The sequence below is a fragment of the Elaeis guineensis genome, chromosome 3, assembly GCF_000442705.2.
Source record: "Elaeis guineensis isolate ETL-2024a chromosome 3, EG11, whole genome shotgun sequence".
NCBI classification, from domain to species: Eukaryota; Viridiplantae; Streptophyta; class Magnoliopsida; order Arecales; family Arecaceae; genus Elaeis; species Elaeis guineensis.
This window is the reverse complement of record NC_025995.2, coordinates 87,886,455-87,898,290: the sequence shown is the minus strand read 5'-3', so window position 1 is coordinate 87,898,290 and position 11,836 is coordinate 87,886,455.

Genomic DNA, 11,836 nt, shown 5'->3' with positions numbered 1-11,836 from the left:
TTACATAAATTTATAATTATATATATTTATTTAAATTTTAAAAATCTAATTCATCATCTTCTTTTTAGCTACGTTACAGAGCGACACTCTTTTCACTTTTATGAGACTTAGTGGAGGGTATTTTGTTGGACTACAAGAACCTACATGTATTTTTTTAATGCAAATATAAGAACCTATATCTAGCCCATTTTTGGACATCAATGGGTTCCATGTGGACTCCAATCGGACTCTCCTTTTGTTTTCATGGTGTGATGAAAAATGTTTTTGTTATTTTATGTCACATCAAAGTTGGGCTAGGTATCAAAGGTACATCAAATTATATTATTAAAGAATATGGACTTGACCGACCCTGGAACGACCTACCACGGGTGCTCCTCGTGCAATCTTGGCTAATCCTAAATCCACCACCAAGTTTCACTAAGCAAGTCTAGGCATACGGTCTATCTTAATTAAATCTGTAAGACAAAGTGAGAAAGAGATGGAGAGAATGAGTCTAAAATGCTGCTATCCAATATCTTGACACGTGAGGGACAACTTTTCAAAGGGAAACGGGAAGCATCGTAGAAAAGGGCCCAAATTTGAGATGAATTAGAATTTTTTAGGTGGAGTTCCTTCGAGTTGAAGTCAGGTTTCTCAGCGTTAACATTATAATAATAGAAATAAAGTAGGTTGAACCATTTTAATCCTCGGAAAGAGAAAGGGAAAAGCCAACCACCAGGATTTTCTGTCTCCACGGCTTCCCTAACTAATATCATTTCTCACCCAAGAGTCCAAAACTAAGTGAAATCATGAAAGCAAATATTTGATCTTCTATTATATATGCATAATAATATGATTTTTTTTTAAAAAAATACTCTTTATCTATCTATCCATCAATCATCTATCAATCAATCAATCAATAGATGAATAAATCGATCAATCAATCAACCAATCCATCTATCAATCTCGATCTCATGTGCACATGCCAATATTTATTTGCGTGTGCATGTGTGTCTCCATGAGATATGCATTTTTTTTTTCTTACTTGTTGAATCATGTACAAATATATAGTAATCATAATCTCTTTGGTTGGCTTTTCTCTTTTGTAGAATTTTATGGGGTGCTTGCTTTGCGATCAAAATTGAAATTGGAATAGCTTGAAATCAGAATTGAAATGGTCAAATCCCCCGAAGTACTGATTTATGATCGAAATCGAAATCGAAATTAAAATTAGAATGAAAATTTAAATCCATAGGGAAAAGTAGGAATTGAGTTTTATATAGATTGGACCATTTTTATTCGAAACGAGATTCCTTCTAACCAAACGGTTGGAATGAAAATCATCCATTTCGATTCTGATTTCAAACCTCCATTCTCCCCAATCAAACATCCTTTTAATTTTCTCATTTGATTAGCAGCTAATGGCAACCCACACACATGGAAGATACGAGTGCATGATTTGTTTAATTATTTGAAAGAAGATTGCTGGTGGTTCCTCTTCCGGAAGCCAGGTTGGAATTATTGGAGACTCCATTTAAAAAGGAGGAATTCTCCTGAGGCATTGCGGCCCTCGTGGATGGCCGGAGGTTTAAATTCTTTCACACGTAATCAATTTCGCAACCTTGTGCCTAACGTTATTGTTCTTCCCCCACGCTTGAGTCATGTGTGAAGCAAAAACAGAGGATCCTCTGTCACCCTTTTTTTATAGAAAAAAGAAGATTCGTACCTTTTTCTTGTTGCCGACTTGGCATTCCGCTACCAAAAAAACAACACTGTCAATCTGGATGGGAACTTTTCTCGGTCTCAAAAGAAAGTTAGTAATGATCACTTAAATTTTGCCACTGTTGGCAGTCTTAGACTTAAAAGGAAACGGACCCTCCTGTCATTAGGTTAAAGGACAAAATTACATGTCCACATTCATCTAATAAAAGTTGCTAGAATTCTCCAAGGGATTCAATCACAAGAAAATTGTTTGGAAGAATTCTAGTCAGTATACTTCAGGAAATGTTGATAATGCGCTACAATAATATATTTTTTAGAAAAAAATGTTAAAGGGCATTATGGAACAAAAAACAAAAAAGAAAAGGGGAGTGATCAGGAAGAGAAAAATGCACAAACCGTGGTAGCCTAACAATTGGATCATGATTGTCCAAAAAATACAAATAAGGCCACTACACAACGTACTTTTAATGACCAAGGTTGGATAGCTTAGGAAATGACTTGGAATGACTTAAAATAATTTTTGTTGCTATTGAAGTCCGGCCACCAAGCTAGCATGACTAGCGAAGCTTCTGACCAGATCAGTGAGGTCGACTTGGGCTCATTGCTGACCTCAGAGCTTGAAGAAGAGCAAGATAGGAATGACCATGTTAGATGAGGATTCCGACACCTAATTTGATTTGAAACATAGAAGAAGAAGTCTATTTGCCGAAATATATCTGTTGCGGCCAATCTCCTACTGCTCTGTCGTCGGTGAAGAGCACCTGCAAAACAATGTCTACACTGATCAGAATTGTGTCCGGCGGAAACCCTTCAATACTTAAGTTAGTAGGAAGTGGTGAACAGCATATAAGAATTTTGAATATGACAGAGTCTCAGTCCAAAAGTATTTTACCAATACTGTTTATTTACCTCTTTTTTATAGGTGATTCAGATGTAACCATCAAGCACATGGTCTCGCTTTTTATGGCACTAAAGGACAATTACCCCAATTATCGAGCCATAGAGTTAAAGGACTATTTATGCCCATTAATAATCATGACACGTAGTTGATAACCATTTATAACAGTTAGACACGTGAATTCTGCACATTCCGACATTATGTGATCATGGAAAAATAAGCCGACTATATGTCGGTAGTCGTAGAGATCCGAATGAGCATCGGTCGATAACTCTGATATGCCGATGGTCATCAGTCGGATATTAATCGAGTTATCGTGATTGTCCGTTGATGGCTGACAATAGCTGACTGTTGGTCGATCAACTGATTGTTAGTCAGCATATTATGTTTATGAGGTCGATCTAGAGTCAGAATTGGGGGACAGTTGAATTATCCCAATAATTGTCCCTCACTCTCAAGTTCAAGGTGGCCTGATGTGCATATTGTCACGTGGCCTATCACATTGGGCAAAGAAAGTTGTCACATCATGTACTGCTTCAAGCCTCGATTTGGCTGCTAGCATTAATGATTTTTTAAATATGAGAGGTCTCCAGCTATTTTGTTGTTTCAATATCTACGAGATCATCATTGGGATGTCATTTCGAGAAAATAATTCGGTGTTCGAAGAATCCGAATGATTTGAGTAGATCTTGGCCACTTGTCCAAATATCATTAGCTCTGAGCTGTTCATGCGGATAATGATGAGGTGGCATGATTCGAAAGTAGGTGCATCGAACCATCTGATCAATAGTCTGTCTTGATGTCGTCACGTGTCGGCATCTGAAGAGATCCTGATTTAACTAATTTCATTCGGACCATTGAGGGGTCCTATATATATAAAGTCGCTTTCATCTAAACTTTACTTTTACATTTGTCACTTTCCTCTATAAGAGAAAGTTCTGCTGCCCTAGTGTTAGGTGCGTCCGAGTTTCGTTCTTTGCATCATCTTTTGACTTCAGGTCGAGTTCTCCTTTCCCTCTCTTAGGGTTTTCCTTCTTTTAGGGTTTTTCTTCTTCTAGGGTTTTTTTTTTCTTCTTTAGTTCTCCATTTTCAATGGCAAGTAAGAAGGCTTCATCTTCTCGGGATAGTCGGTCAGAGAATCTGACCGACGATTCTCCTTCAGGTCTGAAAATAAAAGTTTCTTTCTTATCTGGGCCCCATGTTGAGCGACTCCGAGAACAATACCGTATCTCAGAGAATATCAGCTTTTCGCTCCTGGTTCAGACAGTCGAGTGAACTCTCCTCCTCCGGATCAAGTTGTATTTTATGTTGAGGACATTCGGGCCGATCTTTGATTTTCGAATCTAGAGTTCGTTCGAAATCTTCTTGATTACTATAGTCTCTGTCCTGCTCAATTGGCTCCAAATTCTATCCAGCTGATTATCAGTTTTACTTTATTATGTCAGCTTATCCCGAGTGATCCTCATCCTTCTCTCTTTCGATCTTTTTTTGTCCTTCGTCCTCATCCTAAGGTCAAGGGTTGGTGGTTCTTCAATCCAAGAAAAGATTTTTCTTTCATCTCCGATCTTCTATTGTCCATCTATGGATGGAAGAATCATTTTTTTTTTATTTCTTCTTCTTCTCCTTAGGGCTTTCCTTCGTGCTGGGGCGATCCGAGAACTAACCCCAACGAGAATAGTCGACTGGATGCCGTTGGTCGGGAAGACTTCCTCCGACTGAAAGACATGAAAATTTCACCGTAACGAGAGCTGATGACCGAACAAGCTCTCTATAATGCCAGACTTAGTTCGATAACTTTTTTAGATATAACATAGTCGATCATTTCATTTTTTCTTCTATCAGTTTTTGAACTTTGTACTGATCTTTTTTTTTGACTGCAGCTATGCAGACCAAGGCACAAGTGTCGGCTGGTGACATCCGTTCGCCTGCTACCAAGAAGAGGGCAGTGACCGACATTGGATCTTCCCGACCTTCGAGGAAGAGTCAAGTTGATCTTCCATCGGAACCGGCAAGGGACTCTGACATTCTGTCGGAGGCAGCCCCCGAGCCGGTCCTAGCATTATCGACCCTGACAATACTTCCTTCGACTGAGGTTCGACAATGCTTCTTTCGACTGAGGCACCGTCTGCTGAAGCTGGGACTATGAGAGATGAAGAAGCTACAGTAGAACCATCGGCAGCTCCATCAGTGGGGGTTCGGGTTGGATTGAAAGTCGCTGTCGAATCGGAGCAATCTGTGGCTGTGCCAGCTGTTCCTCCAGCAAAACATTCTCGGGTGCAGTCAATGTTGGGAATAGTGTCCCAAAGCCAATCGTCAGCCTGTTGACGGTTGTGCTCCTTTTGTATTAGTACATGAATTATAAATAAATAAAAGTTATTTTGGTATTTTTTCATCACAAATGTTTCATCTTCTAATGAACTCCTGTGTTGTGGTGAAGTCCTTAGGACTATTTAGACTCGACAAAGGAGGATTTGTCGCTTGTCCTTAAACATGTTCGCGACCAAATGATACATTGTTACCAAGGACGACAACGTTTATCGAGCATAGGTCGTTGTGTGCCATATGGGTTGGTTGTCCTCATAACCAAAGAGTGTGGAGACACTGGTATGGCATACAGGTGAGATGTAATGGTACATCTGCACTGAACGTGACCAACTCCGGAGCTATTTCTGCTGTCAAGATTTGCTCCGATGGGATATGGGTATAAATGTCCCTCCGACCTGAGACCGCCACGGTGACTTGCAAGCAACTCACTGCACTTAGGCACTGGACTACCTGAATTTCTAATTCAATGACGGAAGGCTGCTGGGTGTAGTCAAGTACTTGACTTGTCCCTGCATTACAGGAAATAAAGATTTGGCTATCGTCACAGTTCTCCATGAAGGATCTGGGAGAAGCTTCCTACATCCTAGGGATGAGGATCTATAGGGATAGATCCAAAAAATTGCTTGGTTTATCCCAGTCCACGTACATTGATACTATGCTGAAAAGGTTCAGCATGAAAAATTTCAAGAAAGGCTATCTATCGATAGGCTATGGAAATTCTCTCTCGAAGAGGGATTGTCCGACAACACCTTAAGAGAGAGAGCGTATGGGTAGGATTCCATATGCTTCGGCAGTGGGATCTATCATGTACGCCATGACATGTACATGACCAGATGTGGCATACTCACTAGGGGTAGTGAGTAGATACCAATCTGATCCAGGAGAGAATCACGGGAAGGTTGTTAAAACCATCCTGAAGTATTTAAGAAATACTAAAGACCAGTGGCTTATATATGGTGAATCAGACTTGAGACTTATAGGATTTACAGACTCTAGTTTCTAGTCTGATCGTGATGATAGCAAGAGTGTGTCAGGATTTATTTTTACCCTTAATGGTGGGGCTGTCTGCTGGAAGAGTTTCAAGCAGCACACTGTGGCTGATTCAGTATGCGAGGTGGAGTATATTGCTACATCAGATGCTGCCAAAGAAGCAGTGTGGCTGAGAAAATTCATCATCGAGCTCGGAGTAGCACCCTCCCTTGTTGGTCAAGTTCTGCTCTACTGCGACAGCTCTGAAGCCATTGCTCAGGCGAAGGAACCAAAGGCACACCAGCGGACGAAGCATATTCTGCGTCGCTACCATCTCATCCGGGAGATCGTGGATCGAGATGACGTCGACCTTCAGAAGATCGACGGGAAGGAGAACCTGACCGACCCATTCACTAAAGCCATTGCGGTGAAGGAGTTCAACGACTACAAGTCGAAGATGGGTATTAGATACTGCACCGATAGGCTTTAGGTCAAGTGAGAGATTGTTGGGAATAGTGTCCCAAAGCCAATCGTCAGCCTGTTGACGGTTGTGCTCCTTTTGTATTAGTACATGAATTATAAATAAATAAAAGTTATTTTGGTATTTTTTCATCACAAATGTTTCATCTTCTAATGAACTCCTGTGTTGTGGTGAAGTCCTTAGGACTATTTAGACTCGACAAAGGAGGATTTATCGCTTAGTCCTTAAACATGTTCGCAACCAAATGATACGTTGTTACCAAGGACGATAATGTTTTTCGAGCATAGGTCGTTGTGTGCCATATGGGTTGGTTGTCCTCATAACCAAAGAGTGTGGAGACACTGGTATAGCATACAGGTGAGATGTAATGGTACATCTGCACTGAACGTGACCAACTCCGGAGCTATTTCTGCTGTCAAGATTTGCTCCGATGGGATATGGGTATAAATGTCCCTCCGACCTGAGACCGCCACGGTGACTTGCAAGCAACTCACTGCACTTAGGCACTGGACTACCTGAATTTTTAATTCAATGACGGAAGGCTGCTGGGTGTAGTCAAGTACTTGACTTGTCGGTGTGTGTGTCAAGATGGGATTGACCACTCCAGTTTAGGAGCTGTGTACAGTCATGTTTCAATTTAGCAAAACCTTGGCCAGGGTAGTCCTAGTGAGGAGTCACAGGACTAATTGAGTTGAGCACGATTCGGATGATATCATCAGGGTTGACAGTTTAACCCTGAGTCGTCCTAAACACAGGGGTCAAAAGGGATGAATTATACGGTAACCATATTCACGTAGGTTCTGAATGTTGCGATTGTGATTATTCGATCTATCCGGTCATCGGGTACCATTGCTAGATGGTCACTTCGATTAGTACAGGAATTGGTTCATGTGCTACCGACTTAGGTTCGAACCTGCGGGGTCACACACATTAGTGGTTCCTTTCTGATCAGATGGCTGATTATGAGTCTTATGTGTCTGGGACTCTATGATTGAGAATTAGGATTCTCTTATCATGAGTTTCGCACATTTTGAGTACCGGGGTCAAATTTTTGAATTTTAAATTTTAAATTTGAAATTTGAACTCTTTGATTAGGGTTTCATATCGATGGTCTCTGATGCCTGATTGCCCATCGAATTTGGACTCAATATTTATGAGAGGTTTAATTAGTGATTTGATCGCTAATTAACTCAATTTGATTGAGTAATTATTTTTGGATCAAGTCCAATTGAATTGGATTCAGTTTGGATTGACCCGATTAGGTTAAATGTTGACCTAATTGCTAAGGTGGTTTAGTCCCTGATTTGATCAGAGATTAGGTTTAGTTAATTTTTGATTTGATTAAGATTTTATTGAGCCTAATTAAGCTTAATTAAGTTGGATTTAATTTATTCTAATTGTGCTTAACCTATTTAGATTAGGTTGGCTCAATTAGGTTCAAACCACCTTGACTTTTCTCCCTGCGCCACCTCACTTCTTCTGTGCATATTTAAATTCACGAGAAGCAACTTCTCATACATTTTCTCCACGCATAATCCATCCCACACCCACCCTTGTGCGCCAAATATCTGGATAAAAATAAGTTGGTTGGCCATTCAAATTCAAAAGAAAGTTTGAATTTGAATGAGCAACCAACTAATCCATGCACCGTGGTCTTATCTTGTGCGCCCCATATTTTATACGAGAAAATGTTTCTCATGTAAACTCTCCATGGACAAATCAACTCACGCCCCTTCTCTTCTCATGCACAAGTGGATAGGGATGAGTTGGTTTTGCATTTGAATTCAAATTTGATTTGAATTCAAATGTGCAACCACTTATCTTTATCCTCTCATGCGGATAAGACACGTTCGACGTTGTTTTAAAAAGAGGAGAAAGGTGGGACGTGCATAAAAATTTTAGGAGAGAAACTTTGGGGTGTGAGGAAAGTTTGTACACAAGGTGAAGGTCCAAAACCTTCCGAGAGAAAAAGAAAGAAAAGAAAGAAAATTGAGCGCAGGGTTTCTAGTGTGTACCCTAGGGTTTCTACCTAGGGTTTGGGAAGTGAGATTGGTGTGCCACGAGTGTCGTGAGTCCACCAAATTTCAGGGAAAGATCCATCAGCCTCTCAAAAAATTGTGCAAATGATCTGAAGCATCCGAGGAGTCGGCACACATTGATCGAAGGAGTTCGATCAACATCTGCCATCAAAAGGGTGAAATCACGAACTAGCATTCGTGAGGAGCTGATCAGACGGGAGCTTCGTGTGGATGATCTGCAGAGGCCAGACATTTGTGTGGCTGTGATGTAACGATCAGAGCCCCCTGACGGTGATCAGATTGCGGTGATCAACTACCCGCAAAAGGTGATGTGTTCTGAACATAGTACTGTAAAAGGTTTACTGATTCAAATTTGAATTTCAAATTTAAATGCATGCTGTTGTATCATATTTAGATCCTAGTGTAGGGTTAATTAGTATTAATTAATGAGATTAATTAATAATTCTACTGTAAAATAGTAATTTTGAAAAAGTTTTAAAATTACCATTTTGCCCCTGCATAAAATTTTCGCTAAAAGTCAAGCACTGACTTTCCGATAGTCTCAAGCATGTGACCATCGATTAGGGATCGAGGGAAGGTGCCGGCCACTTCGATCGATGATGGATTGTCTGTGGGCCTTCCCACACTCTTCGACATCAAGATTTCTGAAGGTGAGTCAGCCTTGGCCAATCCATCATGGGCCAGATGACTCATTGAAGCTACTCTTTTCCCGATCGGTAGGGAGAACAGGAAGAATCGGATGGTGTTCAAAATGTTCTCCTCCTTCTACCCGACGATACTTAGGATAATTTTCCAACATTCCTTCTTTATTAAAAAAAAAAAATCTGACTTGACTTATCTTCTATTTTCAATAGGCGCATGATACACACACTTTAGAGAGCAGATATCGAAAGATCGCTGACTTTCGTCGATCATGAATGGACAAGGTGGTGGCCATCACAACCGAAAAGACTGCTGCCGTCAAAGAACTCCAGACGACAACTGAACGAGAGAAGAAACTTTAGGAGGAGATCTCTAGTATGATGGTCGACTTACAGTCCTCCAAAGTCGAGCTCGAGTCGGCTTGTCAGAATATCACATCTCTCGAATCTCAGATCAGGAGTAAGAAGCATACCATCCATCAGCTCTGGAACGAGAGGGATGGATGTATTGAAGAGATGGAAGCGGAGCGTGGAAGACATCGGGCCACCCTAGAGAGGCTGGCACTGGCCGATGCTAAGTCGGCTTCTGCGAAGGATGAAGCTGAGTCAGCATCGTCCTCTGCGAAGGATGAAGCTGAGTCGACGAGAGATACCCTGAGTCTGGCTGTCAAGAACTTCAAAAATTCAAAAGAATTCAAGAAAGAGATTCTCGAAGGAGGATTCACTTCCTACTACATCATATACGAGGATGGTCGAGATGCGATCAAAAAATTATATCCGGACTTGGACTTGAGCAGCATCGTTCCTCTTAATTCGAAAGAAGAAGCTACTGAAGAGGGCGTCGCATCGACAGAAGAAGATGCACCAACTGCACCAAGACTTGCTCTAACTACCGAAGCTGTATCGGAGCAGGAAGATGAAGAAATTGACTGGTGATTGATGTAGCATTTTTTTCTTTTGGTAATTAGAAAAATATTGTAATCGAACTTTGGTCCAATTTTTGTAACCTTTTCTTTAATGAATGAAAAAAAAAATTTAAGTACAAACTCTTTTTGATATTTTCCTCTTTGTACTTTCAATGTTGTGGAATTATAGTCGGATAATCGATTACCCATTGGTGAATCAGATGTTTAGAAATAACTGTAGTAGAGTTTGTCTGTTAGTCAAATATCAGTCGACATACCTTATCTTTTAGATATTTGGATAGATGGTGATAAGCTAAATATCCTTCAACTGACCGTAGTCAAATTGGTATGTCTAGATATTTGATAAACGGTAGTTAGCCAAATATCTTTCGACTGACCGTAGTCAAGTCGATGTATTTTTGATTCGATCGAGATCGAATCGACATAATATTTTGCATAGTTAAAACTAAGTCGGCATAAGTAGTCATTCGACTTGAGTCAATTTTTATAGTGAAAAACTGAGATATAGTCGATATATCGATTCTTACAGTGGAAAATGAAGATGTAGCTGATAAAAATTGATCGATTACTTATCGACTTGATGTCATTTTGTAGATGTAATTGATCGAAACTTTCATGACTCTGAATTTCAATATTTCATTCTGAATTGTACATGTAAACAGCTTTATCGAAAATACATCTTCAAATTGTCGGCATTCCAAGTCTAAGGAATAGCTGTTCCATCAAGAGTTTTTAGTCGATATGTATCTGTTCGAAGCATCTCAGTTATTCTGTCAGATCCTTCCCAATTTGGAGACAATTTTTTCTGATCTAAAGGCTTTAAAACTTCTGCCTTTTTTAGGACCAAATCTTCTAAATGGAAGACCTTCGGCTTAATTTTTGCATTATAATATCGGGCTATTCTTTATTGATATACTGTCATTTAAATTTGAGCTTGCTATCAGATTTTGAAAGCAAATCTAGATCGGCTCTTCAACATTCTGAATTGCTTGGCTCATTATACTGTTCCACCCTTGCTGATGGTAATTCGATCTTAAGTGGAATCATCATCTCTATTCCATAGGTTAGGTTGAACGGTGATTCTTCCGTTGGTATGCAAGGAGTTGTTCGATATGCTCACAAGATCGGATACAATTCTTCTACCCAAAGGCCCTTAGCTTCATTCAGTCTGGTCTTGAGACTATGTAAGATTGTTCGGTTGATTACCTCCACTTCACCGTTGGATTGTAGATGGCCGACTGATGTAAGTTTGTACATAATATAAAATTTTGTACAAAATTTTTAAAGTTTTGATTGTCGAATTATCGATCATTGTCAGTGAAGATTGTGTGTGGTAGATCAAATCTGCATATGATCGACTTCTGAATGAAATCTTCTATTTTACTTTCAGAGATTTGTACCAGTAGTTCAGCTTCTACCTATTTGGTGAAGTAATCAATGGCAACTACTATAAATTTTCTCTAACCAAATATCAGGGGAAAAAGATCGAGTATGTCAATTCTCTATTGTGCGAAGGATCATGGTACAATAATTGATGTCAGCTGACTGACCGATTGATGTTGTATATTTGCATACTTCTGATATGGTTCACCTCTTCGAACAAGTTCAGCGATATCTTTTTTCATAGTGGATCAATAATATCCTTGTCGTAAAATTTTATAAGCTAAAGATTTACCTCTCAAGTGATTTTCAAAAATCTCTTCATGAACTTCTCAGAGTGCGTAGTCAGCATCTGCTGGTCTCAAACATTTCAGTAAGGGAAGAGAAAATGATCTTTTATAAAATCGGCCATTCATTAATATATTGCGAGGCCATCCATCTAAGTCGTTTGGCTTCTGAAAGATCTGTAGGTAGAG